This window comes from Mirounga leonina, unplaced genomic scaffold (genome assembly GCF_011800145.1).
Source record: "Mirounga leonina isolate KUSES-001 unplaced genomic scaffold, KU_Mleo_1.0 Mir_82, whole genome shotgun sequence".
In the NCBI taxonomy this organism is placed as follows: Eukaryota; Metazoa; Chordata; class Mammalia; order Carnivora; family Phocidae; genus Mirounga; species Mirounga leonina.
The window spans coordinates 40,864,136-40,884,137 of record NW_023270825.1 but is presented as its reverse complement, the minus strand read 5'-3'; the positions used below and the strand labels follow the sequence as shown (position 1 = coordinate 40,884,137).

The window sequence follows — 20,002 nt, the reverse complement described above, 5'->3', positions numbered from 1 at the left end:
ACCTTTGGGACATGGATAACCCAGTTCATTTTTCCCTGCTGAATTTTGCAGCTGATTTAACTTGAAGCTCTCTAGAAGAGGTACACATAGTTCAAGGACTAAGTTCATTGTTTCTTAAATACCTATTTGAAAAAATTACCCTTGAAGTCACATTTGCAATATTCTCCCCCAATTCTGCTATTAATCATGTAGTCAAATGACTACAGAAAGAGCTACGTATCCAAGACATAGAAAGTAAATCTCACATTTACTTATACTACATTCAGAGAAAGTTTCAAGTATGGTTTAAAACTTATTAAATATCATCATAAAATACTGAATACCAGTTATATTCAAGAGGTTTCTTTAGGTATATAAATGATTTTCAATTAAAATTTATCTTTAGGGGCACCTGGCTGGCTCAGTCAGTAGAGCATGTGACTCTTGATCTTGGGGTTGTGAGTTTGAGCCCCATGTTGGATGTGGAGCCTATGTTGCTTCATTGGAACGTATAGAATGCTATATAAAATGTTGCCATTCTATTAGACTGCTCATTATGTACTCCTCTCTGATTTGACTTCTCCTTAAGTGATAGGATTTGTTGTTCCGAAGTTGATAAACTTGAAGCTACCAGAATCTGAGTTTTACTTGAAATTCACCCAGATGGAGTGAAAAATAGGGTTTTGTGCAATGGCTAAAAAGGTAAAATGCTGCTAAATTTCAAGAATAAATACTTTCAACCCAAGTAGCCCTCTGACTATATATTACGCAATAGTAAACCTTAGGATTTTCAAAACTGGAGTCTAAACTTTCAGGGAGGTGGGCTCCCAGGATGGTACCATTTATCTTTCCTAGCTAACCCTAGATATGACAACTCTTTAATGTACTTTAAAAAGCAAATACATATTACTAAGGAAAGAAAAAGTTATTTATAATTGCCTTGTCAGAATTGTTAAGGTGTTCTAGAGCCATTTGCATACAATTTAATGTAATTTCATTCCATTCTATTGTTTACACTACGATTACTCAAAGATGACTGCAAAGGTAAAAGGAAAATAAAAGTGTATTGCACAAAAAAAAAAAAAAAAAAAAAAGCTCTCAGCTTTACGGGGACACGGCCCTCGGCTACCGCACACTCCCGTGTAGCCACGCAGCCAAACCGGCCCTCTGGCTTGCCGGCCCTGCCTGTCGTTATGCCCTTTTTTTATGGGCATATTTAAAAATTATGCCCTATTTAAAAAAATAAAGTATTTTTTAAAAATTTTTTTAAAACACTTAAATTATTTTTTTTCTCTGCGACAACTATAAAAATTATAGGCAAACCTTTGATGTTTCAAAATTTAAGGAGTAGAAAAGGTAAAAGAGGGCAAGTAAATGTGTTTTTAGGGGGAAAAAAAACTATTTAAGAGAACCAAAACACATTTTAAATTAGCAATCTTTACTGAATACATACTATTATAAAATTGAGATTTATTGCATTTAAAAAAAAAAAACTCTTGTTAAAACTAAAACTATATCAAAACTACTAATTTTCCCCCCAAACTTAGGAGTTTTAGTTCTTGTTTTATCTACTTTGCTGTTTGGGCGCTTTCTTCTCCCATCATCAGAAATTTCTCAGATGCTATAGATGTTCTAGAAAGTTAAACCTAGGAGTGAAAATTCTAAAATAAAAACTTAAGCTTTATAAAAGTTATTATTTTTCCCTTCTTTCATGTCTGATCATTAAGCTACTTGGGTTAAGCATGTAATGTGCACACATAAAATATAAAAGTTTATGTTTTCATAGGGCCTTCTCCCCTTAAGAAGTTCAAAGCTTCCCTGTTTCATTTCTAGGTCTTTTCGTGACCAAGAAAAGGTCAAGTCCTTAGAGCATGATCTAGGCAGCTGAAGAGAAAAAGAAGGCTGAATTTTTCTACACAAGGAAAGAGGAATCCCCTGGTTTTGGAGCTGAGGCCTCCTGCCAAACTACCAGCACCACATGAATGAGTCATCTTGGAAGGCATCCTCCAGCCCCAGTCAAACCTTCAGATGACTGTAGCTTCCTTCAGCTGACATCATGACTGCAACTTCTTGAGAGACCTTGAGCCAGAACCACCTAGTAAGCTGGCTGCTCCCAAATTCCTAATGCACAGAAATGGTATGAAATAATAAGCATTTATTGCCACCAAGTTAGGGATGATTTGTTACACAGAAATTTTGAATCCACAGTACTTTGGGAGAATATAGGAATAAGACAATGTGCAGAAAAGGAACAGCACATATCAGGGATCATAAATTTAGCAGCAGAAGAAAACTGAAGCCAGAGGTGACTAGAAAAAAGCCACCACACCCCACCAAGATTCCTCAGAGATAGTGAGAGGGATGATAAGTTTTCCCACATGTGGGAGGAGAGTCTGTAACAATTTTATTTAAATATTAAATTACATACCAGCAGCTAGCATTGTTTTAAAAGGAGAGAATATGGGAAAGATATTTGAAGAAGAGGGAATAGCATGTGCCAAGGTATGTCCACATTCTGAACATTAGTTATCACCATACTTTAAATGATCCATAAAGAATCCCACTTCATAGCCAGGTAACAGGTTTGGTAAGAGTATTTGGCTTGCTGCTTCTAATTGCACTCCTCAGAACAAAAACACGGAAGGGCTGTAAATGTTCACGGCTGATGAAACCACATCGTTGTACGGACAAGTTGAACTATGACAGTGTATATAGTCAAACATATGTAAAAGCTATAGAACCCTTTGATCTATTCTTTCCTGAATAAATATTTTTCCCATTCAGTGAAATCTTACTAAACATCCCAGACAATGTAGGGTGTGGCCTAAAACCTTGGTCTACATGATCCCATGCTTCTGGATAAAAACCTGAAAAAAACAGGCCATCGTGAATAACAATAGAATTTAGAGGGACATGGACTGGAATCAGAAAAACAATTCCTGAATCCTAGCTTTATTGTTGTTAAAACTTGCTATGGGAGGGGCGCCTGGGTGGCTCAGTTGGTTAAGCGACTGCCTTCGGCTCAGGTCATGATCCTGGAGTCCCGGGATCGAGTCCCACATCGGGCTCCCTGCTCAGCGAGGAGTCTGCTTCTCCCTCTGACCCTCCTTTCTCTCATGCTCTCTGTCTCTCATTCTCTCTCTCTCAAATAAATAAAATCTTAAAAAAAAAAAAAAAAAAAAAAAACTTGCTATGGGATACTGTGCAACTGGCCTCAGTCTTTCCTTCGACAAAATGAGGAGTTAAACAAAAAAGCATTGTAAATCCTTTCTACCTCCATGATTCCATTTTCATATTTTATCTACAGGTCATAAAATTAAAATACAAACGTTTTCGTATTCCAACAATGGCGCCATCAAGTAGGCAAAGCACTCAAATGAATGGATGTTTCACATCTTATTTACATGTTCTGGAGTCATGTGGACTGAGAGGAGAATCTTATAAACAAATCAGAGTGGGGGAAGCAAACCATACAGACTTAATATAACCTCAACTGCTTTTCCCAAACAGAATTTTCCTTCCAGGTTTTATTTTCAGCTAGATCTTGAGTTTTAGAATTTTTGTGTGAAGGGAATTCTGCCATTGCTCTAAAAGACTTTCCTTCTGTAATTAAGTGTCAGCCACCTGCTTCCTAAATCCAACTACAGAAAAAATGGGGGTGAACTGCGAGCCTATTCTATGTCTGTGTATTGCGGCCATATGTTCCTTCTCCCCACTATTGCAAGCTATGCCTGCACTTTAAAAGAAGCAGAAAAGACAGCCTATAAGAGACAGCAAGTAGCATGTCTGCAACTCAGATAAACTGGCAAATGACCTTCAAGTTCTAGTTCTTTCTCCATCTTTCAAAGCACAGCACAAGTTCACACAGCCACTCCCATGAGTTTGGTGGTCCCCAGTGAGAGCTACATGACATTAGAGAATAAATAAGAAAAGGCTGACCGTCGTCAATTTAACAGCCATATGTCTAAAACTAAAGAATCATCTGCAAGCATATTCTGAAGGCTATACGCCTTTTTCTTTTTTTCCCCTCAACATTGTATCCCCTCCCTGGCAAAGAGCCTGGCACAAAGGAAATGCCCAGTAAATATTGGCTGAACAAACAGAGGAGTGTCTATAGCCTGCTTTGTAGGGGAAGGGGAGGTGGGGAAATTTCATTGCTAATTAGTACTGTGTGTCTTAATTATCTTAAATTAACTCAATCATAAGAATATTGAACAAACGAAAGAATGTTTCTCTAACTTTTCTTTCACACCATGGCAGTGCTGCTTTCTTTCCACTATTATCCATCAGTGCAAATTAATTCAGGTAAATAAACTCTAACCAAATTGCTACACTAACTTAAAAAGCATCCCTTTCAGAGCAAGTCAGCAGCACTTCGTCTATCACTTGCTATCAAGGTATCCCAGGCTCCGAGGGCCTCTGAACAATGTACTGCATTTCTGCCACCAGTGGGCAGATAAGCTGTCCAGTCACCCATTATCTTTGACAATCTTAAATAGATACAGTCCAGAATCTGCTTCCTTGTCAAGTCTAGGCATATTCAAGTTACAAAGACAAATGAAAGACAACATAAAACATAAAAAATACAGACTTAGTCATCTTGTTAGATTTAATAATCAGGGTTTTTTAAACACTTGGTCAACATTTTTTCCAACTAAAATGTACACTATTGCTCAATGTGTTACCAAAATGTAGACACAAGGGGAACCAGCTGGGAAAACATTCTCATCAGTGACAAAGCTACTTTTTTCAAAGGAAATTAATTCCATTTATAATATAGAAGGAACATGAGCATTGCCCTAAAGACACAGGAGGCCTATAGAGTATGCCAAAAAGCTAGGGACAAACTGCCTGATATTTTCCTCTTCTTAGGATAAACACAAATACCATAAATAGCAGGCATAGGGTTTGGGGAAGAAAGCTGCCTAATCTTAGGTTTTCACTGTCTCCTGGAAGATACTTGGGTGCCACCTCAGACACACCATCTTCTTCACCTAAACTTTGGTATCAGCCTGAACTCTTCTCTACATTCTAGATTCACAACCTCTGTGGATCCCTCACCTCATAATATCTCTTGATATTCATCACTTTACTGATGGTTATTATTTTAATGGCCTCCCAAATGATGATCCTGTTCAGACTCTCTCCTCTCCAGTCCGTTTTATACAATCCAGACAGTTTATTCTCAAGAATAAAAATGACAATAACCAATCAAAAATGGCTACCATTTGGAGGACGCCATGGGCCAGGTGTGGAGTGTCTTATGTAAACTACCTTATTGAATCCTAACAACCACCTAATGAGATAGGCACTTCCATAATCTCCATTATTTTTTTTTTAGAGAAAGCTATAAGTTTATAGAGAACAATTAACTTGCCTATGTGATCATGTCTGTTTTTGAACTTGTGAATTCTGTCAGACTTCAAGTTCCCTCCCTTTGCCAAACACATCACTGAATGTCACCAAATTTCCAACTGCCGAGGTCCGTATCTATAATGTAACCCCGCTCCACTAGTGCCCTGTACAGACCATCACCAGCTGAGTAGATTGCCCTTACGTGACATACTCATTTCAGGCTCCCAAGTTTCACTCTTAAGACTGCAGTAGCCAGGGGCGCCTGGGTGGCTTAGTTGGTTAAGTGACTGCCTTCGGCTCAGGTCATGATCCTGGAGTCCCTGCATCGAGTCCCACATTGGGCTCCCTGCTCGGCAGGGAGTCTGCTTCTCCCTCTGACCCTCCTCCCTCTCATGTGCTCGCTCTCTCTCTCTCTCTCTCATTCTGTCTCAAATAAATAAATAAATAAATAAATAAATAAATAAATAAATAAATAAAAAGACTGCAGTAACCAGAACACTCCCTCCTTCCCTACCCTGGGTATCCAAACCCTGGCCCTCAGGTCACATCCTGTTTACTAACTGCTGTCACAAAAAAAACCTGGTCCAATCTCTTCCCACCCTTCTCCCAACACAGCACAAATCATCAGATCTGTAAGTCTTGCCATCTCAAATAAGAGTATGTTCTTTGCATGCAAACATTGGTGTTTTAGCTTCGTTTGCCATGTAATTACTAATAATGGTAGGCACACAGAGGAGGTGTTCAATACGTATTTGCTGGAGTGAAGCAAATATAAATAACCATTTACAAACGTGAAAAAGGATGTTCAGAGTCTCCATTATATGCAGATTTTCAATGACATGCCATGGCCTATCCATCTCTAACTGTATGTTTTGTTCATCACCTGGCCAATTTTGGCTACTCGTTCAATGTACCGTTTTAATAAGAGTAATAACTACCTGTATTCTCATTTCTGTTCTATTTTAGGTTTTCAGAGTTTATTTCCTTAAAAAAATTGATCAACAGTTACAAGTGACAAGTCTCAGAGCTTCAGGTCAACTTGCCTTCCAATGACCATCATACATTTTAAAAACCAATTAGTGATTCTTTGCTTGATGAGGGAAAAAGGAAACTCTTTCCCTTCTTTGTTTATATCTTAATAGTCTTTCCATTTTGTACTTTTCCTGATCCTCAAGTCATTGTCTTACCTTTCCTTTTTTTTAATCCTTAAGGTTCTCTTGCCAATGCTGTTTCATTTGTCTAAAGCTGAGTTTCTCAAGACTCTGACCCTATCAAGCCAACTGTGGCTCGCAGCGTTACTCTACCCTGTGTCTGACTCACTATGCTCCTCACAGCTGTCACTGGCCTAATATATTGGCTCTAAGATCATCTGGCCCCCGTCATTCTTCACTATAAATTAAGTACTGGAGTGACAGATGATCCTTTTAGCAGCATGTTTGGCCACAGTGGAAGGAGGGAGAACGGAGTAACCACAAAGAAAAGCATCATTCCCCAGGAGGAAAGCAGCATCAGTGCTGACAGGGAAGAGGGTAAGTAGGCTGGGGTCAAGAAGGTTACACGGGCAACTACCCGCAAAGTGCTCTACCATCCCTGCAGACCACAACTAAGTTCTACATACTCTGAGCCCAAGAGCTTTGTTCTCCACAAGTTAGCAGTGTAGACAAATGAAGATACCTGCGCTTATAGCCCCTAGTGCATCATCCTATCCCCGGGAAAAGAAGCTGAACTGAAGATTTAAGCATTGGCTTCAAGTTCCAGCTCCGCCTTGGGCAAATCACTGAAACTCGGTTGCCTTGGTGTAAAGTGGAGGTGACAATGCTCATTCTGTTTTCTTCAAAGGGTGGGAAAGAGACAAAATGTGATAATAGACATGAAAACAGTTTGAAGAAAAAGTTTTAAGTATCATTCAATTTAAGACATATTAGTGTGAAACTGACATACATTTCCCTCAAACTACAGAAATGTGAGCAATTTAAGCCATCCATAACATCCTTTTTTTCCCCCTAGATATTCCCATAGAGCTTCCTTTTTCAGCTTCTCCTGTGGACAAAATGACCGAGGAATTGCCTGATGTTTGCAGAATCCTGTCCTAATCCATCTTGGTCAACAAGCTCTTCTCCATCCATCACACAGTTCTTTTCAATGACCCAAATTGACATTTCATTTCTGTCCTTTGTGGTTCACAAACCTCATTTGCTTGACAAGATCTCTAAGTACTAGCTGGCATTTAAAGAGAAAGTAATCACCAGGTAGACATTTCAAGGAATAAACATAATAGCTAACATTTCAAGCTGAAACTTGATTCAGATACTTTTCTTATAATCACCCAGTAAACACAATATGGAAAAACAGAATTGACCACATATCTTAATGAGTTTTCATTCTACAGAGATTAAACCCAGCTTCCCTACATGAGAAAAACAAAACAAAACAAAATTCAATGAGCAAAAATGCAATTCCATACACAACTTTTCAGGCAAACATCTGCTAAATATAAAGACTGAAGTACACCTTTAGTTGAGAGAGTGGAAATTTTCTACAGCAGGTAAGCCCGTCTTCCTCATTTTGATTCTATCCTTGCCTTAAACCATTTCTGCAATAACAAATTATGATATTGAAAAGTCTAGCAAGAAACACCAGGATATAATGGTAAGAAGCCTCCTATGAAAACAAAGACAAATCCACATCTCCCTAATTGGCTCTGTTGCTGTAGCTACCTTAGACTTAGTGAGTCTTGGGAGTTTTGCAAATAAACACAATCAATATCAAGTCTGCTGCATAAGTGTTTGTCTCATTATTAAGACAAATGTAACAGCTCTACCTTAGTCATAAGAGTAAGTCAGACCACTCTTAAATCTGTATTGTGTGTAAAAGCAACAATGCTCTGATACTCTGAAATCTCACCTCGGTTTTGAGTTTCTTTCAATAGATGCTACAGAGGGCTTCTGCCTGCAAGTGAGCAGAAATCAGTCAATGACTTTATTTATTTATTTATTTATTTTAAGATTTTTTTTTTTTTTTTTTTTTTTTGAGAGAGACAGAGAGAGAGCATGAGAGGGGCGAGGGTCGGGAGGGTCAGAGGGAGAAGCAGACTCCCTGCCGAGCAGGGAGCCCGATGCGGGACTCGATCCCGGGACTCGATCCCGGGACTCGATCCCGGGACTCCAGGATCATGACCTGAGCCGAAGGCAGTCGCCTAACCAACTGAGCCACTCAGGCGCCCCCAGTCAATGACTTTAAACTAGCGTGGCTTCAACAATACTCCTTGGAGTCCAACAGGGTGAGCAAGGACAGACACAAAAAGAAAGGGAGGCATGCAAATTCTGACCACACATTTTCCTTCCTATAGAAGTCCTTCCGAGCTCTATGCATGGTTTTGTGAACCACTCCCGCTCCCCCTTAAGTTTCTAACTAAAACTTCCAAAGAAAGAATGCAGACACTTTAAAGCATCCTCTCTCCTCTCCTCCACATCAGCTCTGCCCTGAAATTAGGTGCCAAGATCCTGGCAGATCCTCGAGCTCGGCTTGCGAAGGCAAAGATTTCTCATCTTTGAGAACTCCGAACTCTTGAGAGTCCTAGATTGTGTTCACCCCGGCTACCTTCAGCCAGCTCACCAGCCAGGGCTTCCATGTTTGTTACCTCAAGGGTCGGGGTCTGTCAGTGACCGGGACGCACGTGCGATATCTGGGCACCTCCAGGCGACACCTACCAACCCTTCTGCAGTCACCTCCTCCGTGTCTAGCCCTCAGGCCCTCTTTCCAATTAAGCGACCTTTCCAAGCAGCAGCCTCCTGCCGCGTCCTGGGGGACCGGTCAGGGTCTGAGCAAGGAGGTTCCGTGCCATCTCTGCGCTAAACACACAACTGTTGGTTTTCTGCAAAGTAGCAGAACACATTTCGGTGGCCACCGCAGCCCCCATTCGCTCCTCGGCGGCCGGACACTGACTGGCATCGGGGACATTAAGATCGATGCTCTGAACGGAGCAAAGCGGAGTCTTCGGGAACTTCACCACAGCCGTGAGATTGGGAGTGGAGGGAGAGAAGAAAGAAAAGCCCACACAAAAGCAGCCAGCCCTGCAAGCCCCGCCAGCACAAAGGCCCGCGCGCTGGTGCGGAGCCGGGAGGCTGGGCTGGAGCGAGGAGTGCGGCGAGTCCTACGAGGCCTGCGCGCCGCGCCCAGCGCGCCCCGAGCTGCCCGCCGCGCCCCCGGCGCGGGAGCGCAGCGTTCCGGTGGGGGCTCGGGGCGCACGCCTGGCGAGCCCCGGGCTGCCGCGCTCCCCGGACCGCAGCGCTCCCGGGGCGACCCCGCGCCGCCCGGGGCCCCGGCCGCGTCTCTGCCCGGAGCCCCGTGTGCAGGCGCGGCCGCCCGAGCGGCAGGAGCCGGGCCCGTGCTCACCTGGGCGCCTTCAGCCGAGCAGCGCGCGGAGGAGAGCGGCGGCGCCGGCGCTGGGCATCCCCGGCGCGGCCCCTGCAGCGGCGGCGGCTCCCTCAGCCGTTTGGGACGCCAGGAGGAGGGCGCTTCGCTTTGTTGCTTATTCATGAGGCCACGACGAGAGCTGGGGATTGGGCGGCGGGAAGATGTGCCCGCCCCGCCTCCGCTGGCGCTGACACCCGATGCCGTCGCCTCACGCCCCTCGGCGCCCATTTCCCCGCCTCCGCTCCGGCGCCGGGGCAGAGTCGGGGTTGGGGCGGGGGGTTGGGGGGTCGTCCCGCTCCGATCGCGGCTCCTGGGACCCCGCCGGAGACCCCCTGCCCTGCTGTCCCTCTTCGAAGCCTGGGCTTCTGAGGCAGCCCTCCCTCAGTGCCTACGGCCAGGGCACTGTTTTCGCTGGAAGAGCCCGAATTTCTCTGGTCCGATTAAGGCAAAGGATGCACGTCGGAAGCTGCAGGATATTCCTTGTGGAAACTGTTCGGTTTAGGCGCGCCCCTAAGTAGGATCGTGTAAAGTAGCCCTAAACAAAGTATTCCCTTCTCAGAGAAGTTAAAAATAAGTGCTAGCTAGTACGTATGGTTTATTGAGCCCTTACTCCTTCCAAGAACAATGCTAGGTTCTTCATTCAGTGTCTACTCAATCTACTCAATAACCCTGAAAGAAATAATGGTAATCCCCATTTAACAGGGAACGAAGTTGAGGCTGAAGGCTGTGTAAGTTGCCCAAGATCTTATGGCTACTGTAGCCACCAGGAATTCATGACCTCCATCCTTGAGTTTGTCAATGATTCAGTTTACTTTTTCCATTAACTCTCATTGTGGGTAAAAAGAGATGTCAGGAACCTAAAGGCCCTTTCTAGAACAACCCCCACAGAACCTGACACTTGCAAAGCACTTTTCACATACGTTATCTCTTGTACTTATTAATTCCCTTCTTTATAACAGCTGTCTTAGTCCTGTTTTGTAGTAATTTGTAAACACCTTCAAGACCCAGGAAGGTCTTGTTTACCTTTGACCCCACACACGTAACACAATCTCAGATATTCACCTTATCCTACCCATTCCACCTCTCTTTAGAAGAGATTATCTTTGTATTTCCAGAAAGGCTGTCAACAAAGAGTTGTTGAATGGAATGTGATTGAATTGATTTGAATATATAAGATCTGTTTTCTTATGTATATTCAATGTAATACAATATAATACATTATACTGTGACCATGCCTTCTACCTGAATTCAGTACCCACCAGGTGGATAAGCCGTACTCAGCCTGAGCAAGTTGTGTTTCAACATCTTATTTTTATGTCAGGTGTTTGAAATTTACACCATATCTCATAAAAACAATGTTATATAGTATGGTAAGATTCCCAGCTAGACCACAAAACTGGGTCTACTTGACCCAAATGCATGTAAAATAATACTACTACTACTAAATAACAACCTGACCAATCAGGTTGAACCAGAGGACCAAACAGAATAGGAGAAGACAAGAGGAGAAAGGGATTCCAGCTCCCCAGGCATCTAAGGCTAGTCTTTTTTTCTTTTTAAAGATTTTATTTATTTATTTGAGAGAGAGAGACTGAGAGAGAGAGCACATGAGTGGGGGGAGGGTTGGGAGGGTCAGAGGGAGAAGCAGACTCCCTGCCAAGCAGGGAGCCCGATGCGGGACTCGATCCAGGGACTCCAGGATCATGACCTGAGCCGAAGGCAGCCACCCAACCAACTGAGCCACCCAGGCGCCCTAAGGCTAGTCTTATATACATATTTGAAATGTCCAAAGTTTCTTTGAAATCTATCTACCTCCCACTCTGCATCCCTTTCTAACATCCTAGTGTTGTCCTTGAAACCCATAATACTCTAAGTCCCAACAACAAAGCTCCACTCTTCAGATTTGCCTTACACTCAAAGTTTTCCATTCTCAAAAATTACCTTTCTCCCATAGTAGAATTCTTACTTTCCTTTTCCTCCATACAGTCATACAGCTATACAGTGAAAGTGATCTTATTGGAACTCATTTATACTAATCCTTTTTCCTTTCCCAAATGGTTTGTATTGCTTTAAACAACTCTGATTCATGCAATTTATCTCAACAGGTGCTATTGGTACGTGGCAGGGATAATAAGACCCACTCTTCCACCCCAGCACACACACAAATTGTAAATCAGGGAAAGCTGTATCTAAAAGTCAAATCAATAAATCCACTCACAATGAATGTTTTTTAGTCTTTTATGGGTGAAGCAAGAAATTGTATGTGTGTGTTAAGAAAATTTGGGAGGGCGCCTGGGTGGCTCAGTCGTTAAGCGTCTGCCTTCGGCTCAGGTCATGATCCCAGGGTCCTGGGATCGAGTCCCGCATCGGGCTCTCTGCTCGGCGGGAAGCCTGCTTCTCCCTCTCCCACTCCCCCTGCTTGTGTTGCTGCTCTCGCTATCTCTCTGTTAAATAAATAAATAAAATCTTTAAAAAAAAAAAAAGAAAGAAAGAAAATTTGGGAACACCCAAAATTCCAATTAAAGTAATAAGAAAAGAAGCTCAGGAATGAAGTTTTGGGGTTCCCAGATTTAGTAAATAAAAATGGAGAATGTCCGTGCAGTATTTGGGACATATTTATGCTAAAAATACTATTTATCTGAAATTCGGGTTTCACTGAGCATCCTGTATTTTACCTGATAAACTTTGCAGTATTCGATGATTATTTCATCCTAGCTGGTAAAAGCCTTTGTGTCAGAAAGAAACTGGTCACATGTAACAAACAACCGGATAACCAACCCCAAGAGCCAGGAGTGGACAATGTCCATTCAAATACCATCCGGAAAGGAGAGTCTGGGCAATGCAGACTTGAGCATTATGGTGTCCTTGATAAGGCTAGCCTTAAATTGGGTAGAAATGCTTCATAGTGTACCAACTAATTCTCTTTATTCTGATTCCCATGTACCAAGTAACTATCTGACAGCTTGATTTCCCATGTATAATGCCCTTAAGACACTGCTGAAATAAATATGTGAGCTGGATTATGTGTGTCTGTTTATAACAAATCTACTTTCAATGGCCACAAAAATTGGGTATCTCTTGCAAAAGCGAAAAGGAGACCCTGAGTAGGGCTGACGTCACCAAGATAAGTACCACTTAAAGTCTCACAGAAGGGCACTTGAAAACCAGCTGGTAGGACTTCCTTAGACTGCACCACTGTTTCCTGAGGATGTTTTTAGTTTTATTTGTTTTGTCTTATTTTCATTTGAAATTCCACCAGCAACAAGCACTTGAGGCAATAGAACAAAAGAAATGAAAGAAGCATCTGAGGAAAAATCTTTCTGGAAGGCTGAGTTTACCTGGAAATCTCCTCACAACTGTTTCGCTCTTTCCCCGTGGTTTTCCCTCCCTTTATTTCTGAACACTGTAAAACTCCTTCCTTGGATGTGTTGTTCTTACAGTTTCCCAAGGCACCCAGCAAAGACGTCCGCCCATGGAAGGAGGACAGGAGCTGCTGCTATATAGAGTAGGAGTCATTTGCCAATTGCATATTTAAGTCTTCACTACAAAAGATAGTCTTTCTTTTCTGACCTTCCTAAAGGTTTATGAACACAAGCTTTTCAGCATCTCCCAATGTTCCCTTCCCAGCTACTCTCTGAACCTAATTGTATTGGATTCCCAATTCCCAGTTGCTTTTAATTTTTAAAGTGAAATTCCCAGGAGTAGACTTCAGTGTGAAATAGTCTTGCTAAGAATACTCCACTCACTCTGGGTATTCAATAAATATTTGATGCTTATGGTGATGATGATGTAAATAATGGTAACGATGGTAGAATCTGTTTTATCAATTCTGATAGATGTTTTCATTGCAGCCAAAATCCTCAGACTACTTGACATGACCTACTTGGGTGCTGATAAGCTTAGATTTTTACCTCATACTAAATTATGCCTTTAGTATGCCCTTTATTGGAAAAACGGGTAAGTAGAATAAAGCCAATAAGAAAACAGTTTTCCTTAAAGAAAGCTTTGGAACAGCAAGTTTATATACGCTGTAGTTGCTTTTAACTGTTAACAGCCCACTATATTTATCTGTCTTTAACTCTTTTTATGCAAACACCCAAATGAATCCTCTTGCTTCTCTACTCTCCCCAAGAAGCCTTATCATTATAGAAGTAGAATAATATACGCTTTACATTCCCTTCTTTTTAAAATCTGTTATTTTCAAAAAAATAATAAATAAAATAAAATCTGTTATTTTCTATATTCTCTTATTAAGTGTTAGATTTCTTCAGGCCCTGAACTTTCTGATTCAATTCTAACAAATCGAATTTTGTCTGTTGCCTTGAAAAAGCATGATAAGAGAGAAAAGGAGTACTAATGCGGGTACGAAAACAAAAGTTCTGACAGTACAGGCCAATTAAACAGAAATTTTTTAGATAAAGTCAAGGATTAAACCATTTACAAGAAAGAAATCTCATCCCTTTTTTTTTTTCAGCCATAAATAATGTCCTTGTGAGACTGTAAAAATTCTTTTTTTAAAAAAGTTTTTATTTATTTATTTGACAGAGAGAGAGAGAGCACAAGCAGGGAGAGAGGCAGGCAGAGGGAGAAGCAGGCTCCTGGCTGAGCAGGGAGCCCGACGTGGGGCTTGATCCCAGGATCCTAGGATCATGACCTGAGCCAAAGGCAGACGCTTAACCAGCTGAGCCACCCAGGTGCCCTGTAAAAATTCTTTTTAAGAGATTTGAACATCAAAGGTCTAATATATGCTTTAATCCTAAATGAATTTGTCATTGTGAATAACTACATTCAAAATGATATTTATAGCTCTAGAAAAGCTATGAATTGCCTTGCTCTCTGTCAGACAAAAGAGTCATCTCCATCCTTGTCTCTTTTTTTATGTGCCTAATGGTAAATAAATCGGTGATTTTAATAGATTCCTTATCTTAAATAATGAGCATGAAATATTTATTCCTGACTTAACGGTATACAGTATCTACAGCCTATGTTGCAAAGAACGATGGTTTACTCTTCTCTGCCTCTACTAAGGGTAGAATTAAAGAGAATGGCTTTACCAGGGAGGGCAAAGCTCAGGCCCAAGGAAGCACTCTTATCAGAGAAAGTTCTTAGAAACTGGAATAGACTAATGAAAGAGGTTATATAGTCTCTTTTGTTCTAGGTTTCTAAAAAAGGATTCGTTTCATTCTGGCTGGGATTCCTAATGAAACACCGTTAGCTCCCTCAACAAGGACATTATGGGAATAGTTATAAATGTGGGGAAACTACCAAATATATTTACTGAGGCTAACTGCGTTATTGTTAATTGTCTGCCTTCCAACAAATGTTGCTCATTTTACTTTCTAAAAATATGATGCAGGTATTAACATCATATTCAAAATACACAAGAGTACGAGCACCTGGGTGGCTCAGTCATTAAGCGTCTGCCTTCGGCTCAGGTCATGATCCCGGGGTCCTGGGATCGAGCCCCGCATCGGGCTCCCCGCTCAGTGGGAAGCCTGCTTCTCCCTCTCCCACTCCCCCTGCTTGTGTTCCCTCTCTCGCTATCTCTCTCTCTGTCAAATAAATAAATAAAATCTTAAAAAAAATAAAATAAAATAAATGTGGCCTGGACATCATTGCCAAAAAAAATTTAAAAAGATTTTCCTTCACCATAGCACTCAACCTCCTGCTGAATTCCCTGCCTCTGTACATTTTGTCTGATTCTTCTGGCCAAACTGTCTTAGAGGACAGCAGAATTACTTGTGTTTCATAGACAGGAAGCAATGAGCAGTGGATCATTTAATGTGGGCTATGCATTTATTTTGGTATTGGTTTTAGTTCCATGGTTCATCAATCAACAAGTGTTTTTGTTTTGTGGAAAGTATGTGGTATGGGTGGAGATATACAATTGAACTCAACTCTCTTCACACACTTTGAATTTAGTTGAGAGGAAAGGCTATACACACATTAATATTACCAATAATATATAATATAAAATTTCCTCATATGTTTCTTCAATGATCTAAACGTAGTACTCATTTTTCATCACCTCTTTTCATTGTACTACTATGGCGAGGAACTATCTGATAAAGCCTATGTGGAAAGTATGCATCTTAATATAGTTAGTACATGTGTTATGTAACCATTTTCCTCTCCCCCAAAACTATAAGCTCTCTGAGTTGAGACAGTGTGTTTTATATAGCGTCACATCTCCCACAACAACTATGGCAGTGCCCTGACATAGCAGCTGTTCGAGAAAGTATTTGTTAACTATTTAATTATGGCCATAAGCTTATTACCAAAATAAACATAGTATTGCTCACCATTTTACAATGGGAAGGCATAAACTGAATACTACTAACATAAGAAGGAAGTTTGATGACCTTCAGAACTTGTATATTAATCTCATACAAATTGGGAAGATAAAGTCCAATGTAAGTGGCTTTGAGACTCAAGATTTAATTATTTTCTTCATCCTATGTGAAGGGTTTACCCCGTGTATATAAATGTCCTGTCTGAAGCCAGAGAACTGAGCCAATTGATATTTCAAGTCCCCTTCTAACCACAAGTCTGTGATCTTTGTAACTGGTAAAGTTCACATTTATTTAAAAAGGAGTTGCTCATGAACAAGAAATACCCTGCATGTAAGATTTTAAAAAAGAAAAAAAAAAAAAACTGCTTCAAGCTGAATCCAGTACTCATATTTCATCCAGGTTCAGATCCTCTGAAATAGCCAGAGCAATGTGTTTTGTTTTATTTATTCTTTGTCAAGACCTGCAATATACAGTACACATAAAAGACGCATTTTGCAGAATCAGTTCAAAGCAATTCATTCGTAACTCGTTTACAAAAATAGCCAAAGGCAAAAAAAATTCCTTCAGAATCAGAATGATTGAAGATATGTCTCATACAGAGAAAATTATTTACTTTTGGACTGGTCCAAACTGTGAGGCATCACCACAAAAGAAGAAACGACTTTGTCTCCAAAAAGTTCCCGGTAAAGATAAATGGGATGATCACGTAATGTTCTTTCTTTTCTCTTTTTGCTCTGAGGAGCTTTCTATAAGTGGCTTTCAGACACAGTGACATGTTTTGTTTTCTTTCCATTTCTCTCTTTGTAAAGGCCATTTTAAGGTACTTACCATGGCCAGCTGATGTTCATTTTATGACATTGTTCTCAGCAGTCATCTTACGTGGATGAGCACTTTTCACTCAGATCAGATTCTGCTTGGTTCATCAAAAACACAAAACTTAAAAAAAACCCAAAAAACACAAAACTTGTTTTCCTCTGTCAGACTCCAATTCTCCAATTCAATGGTTTTCTTTCCTCATACTTCGGGCTTCCCAGATTCTGTACCACTGCTTTTGAAATTTAATGTCTTCTCCATCGTGTACATTGTTCCCTGTTTCAAAGATGCAAGCCTGAGCACTTTGGCCCAATCCTTTTTGATTGCAGAGTCTTGAATTCCAGCGTGTTGCTGTGTTTGAGGCAGCCTTGAGGACTATAACCCAATCCCACGTGGTGCAATGCATTATTCATTCATGAGCACTTTTACAGGCCCATTCTTTTGCCCAAGGCACAAATATAAGCAATTAGCTTCACCTCTTCTCCCTCTCCCCCTACCTGGGAGGAGGAAATGTGGCAGACATGAAGGGCATTGTAAGCAGGTGATAAAGATATGGAAGACATAAAAATACTAGAAGCTAGAAACATTTTCTCGTCACAGGGAAAGAGACAGAGACAAACATGGTTACCTCCGCCCTCTTGCTCTTTGTCCACTTTGGTTTCCGGGCCCAGAGGTGGACTTTTGACTGGAGAAATGAGGGACAAAGGACTTGAGTTAAGGGATAAAGAGGAGACTCAGATTCCTCCTTTCCCTCTTCCAGCTTTTTCAGGAACAGCCTTGAAGGTAGAAACTTTGAGGACTGGGGGTGATATGTCTGAGAGGAGCCCTTCCTTCTGGAAAGCTCAGTGGGATTGGGCCAGGGTGGAGCTTTACTTCATACACACACTGGTTGTTAAAATAATGAAGCATTTCCATATCAGTTGGTGTAAATCCATTACCGCAAGCTGTTACTCTAAGTCCTCCCAATGCCCTCTTCTTCCCAGCCTCAACTCCCTCACCAGCTCCCCATCATCCCAAGGAAAGGGGGGTCCACTAATGTCTGGCACAGTCGGATGTCTCTTGTGATTGGCTAGTGTAGTACTCATGCCATTCTAAGTATGATTTTTTTTTAAGATTTTATTTATTTATTTTTTAAAGATTTTATTTATTTATTCATGACAGAGAGAGAGAGAGAGAGAGGCAGAGGGAGAAGCAGGCTCCCAAGGAGCAGGGAGTCCGACGCGGGACTCGATCCCAGGACCCTGAGATCATGACCTGAGCCGTAGGCAGACGCTTAACCATCTGAGCCACCCAGGCGCCCAAGATTTTATTTTTAAGTAATCTCTACACCCAGTGTGGGGCTCCAACACACAACCCCGAGACCAAGAGTTGCATGTTCTACTGACTGAGCAGCCAGGCGCCCCCATTCTAAGTATTTTTAATAGCATCCCTGGTTGAAGCAGAACAGTGACATATTTAGGGGGTGAATATGAGATAGACCTTCTCCCCAAAAAAGCCCATTTCAGGCCAGAGAGTCCACAGGTGGTACTTTTTCACAAAGTGACTCTCCCTGATCGTAGACTCTGTCTGTGTCTTTGAGCCTGTGTCTTGCAGAAGGAAAGAGAACTTGCTGCACAGGTGGCCTGAAGATTCTTGGCCCTTCTAGGGTAAGAGAGCAAACAAGTGTTCTAGAATCTAAGTGCTTAGGAGCATGCCTTTAGCTTCACAAGACAGTGATAGTTGTGATATCTTAGGCTTGTTGGGAGGATTAGATGAGCTAATATGGAAAATACTTAGCACAGTGTCCTTAACACCCATTACACGGTCAATAAATACTATTATATGAAACACAGTGCAGACTCAGTTGATGAGGTATTGATTTTCACGTATAAAAGCTGGTATTTCCTGGGTTGATGGCTAATGGACTTTTTTTCCCCCTTGAGGAACTTTCTGAGAGCAGAAGCAGACCTATTGATATCCCCCTATTTAAATTTCAAGTTTATGATGGAAAGAATCATTTTCCAGGGCTAGATTTTAGAGTGGGAGTTTTGGCATAATTCTGTAGAATTTTCTTAGAATCTCACCGAAGAAATTTAATCAAGAAGGCTCTCAAGTTTAACTGAGTAATTTGGATGATATCCACCAGCGGATTCCCATTAACACCAGCTTTTTCCCACAACCAGAAATATTCTTAAATAGGCAGGAAACATGTTTTAATTTGCTGAAATTGTGCTATTATTTAACTGATCTAACATTTTATGAAAATTCACTTACCTAGAACCAATTATATCACTTACATAGCTGAAAATAGGTTCAAACTGTAATGGTGTCTGGCCTATTACAAAGATTGAATATATTTATCTTATTTGGGGATCCTGAAACACTTTATAGTCATGGAGGTGTATCTCTGCCCCAATTTCCTTATTCATCAAATGAGACACTGAAACTGCAAGAGATTGCAAAGCCCACGCAGGAACCCATGCCTCTGGATTTGTAGTCCAGGGCTCTTCCCCTTCTGCACAGGGCTGTCTTCGGTGGCATTATCCTATTTCAAAGGATATTTAATGGCTTCATCAAAGAAGAACATATTTAATGACTTCATCAAAGATTTGGCTTTACAGTCAAGCATCATAATTTATATAGATGCCTCTGTGCCTGGGCTCATGTTCTTTTATCTGACTTGAACATTTGTCTCACCTTTCTTTGGCTAAAGATGCTTATTCATCTTCAGGACTCACCTTGAGCATCACCTCAAGGAAACTGTCCTGGTGGCCTAGGCTGAGCCTAGTGCCCTTCTTCATTACACCTTGGCATGCCTCTGTCATGGCACTCAGGTTCAGAATAGCCATGTCTCAGGTGCCCAGTCTCTGCATTGGTGTTAAGCCTGCCTCCTGCATCCCATTCTGCCTCAATTACTGCCCAGGCTGTATCCTCCCCAACCTACATACCCCCAACATATTTCCCCCCACCAAACTATATCACTACCCAGCTGTAGTCACCCCAGCCTGAATGCACCCTAGCTTGCATCTCTTCCCACCAGACTATATCTTCCTGCATATATCCCTCTGTGAAAGGAAGAATTCTAAGACAGCCCCAAAGATTCTTGGCCCCTGATATGCACATACTTTCTCCCAGATATTCAATCAAACTCTAACCTGGGTGTTCCT

General features: G+C 41.5%; 1 protein-coding gene across 3 annotated transcripts in view; it reads right to left on the bottom strand.

Annotated features, from left to right (window-relative positions):
• ARMH4 (armadillo like helical domain containing 4) overlaps positions 1–20,002 on the bottom strand; it is a 228,843-nt gene that overhangs the window by 106,138 nt on the left and 102,703 nt on the right. The window contains exons 1-2 of one of the 3 annotated variants that reach the window (XM_034992673.1): positions 9,730–9,841; positions 8,239–8,283 (exon numbers count right to left, since the gene is read on the bottom strand). The exons of 1 other annotated variant lie outside the window; for it this stretch is intronic. The gene's annotated coding sequence lies outside the window, so the exon portion shown is untranslated. Of the gene's footprint in view, positions 1–8,238; positions 8,284–9,729; positions 9,842–20,002 lie in introns of those variants that run through there. One more of the 3 variants, XM_034992672.1, reaches the window with a different exon arrangement.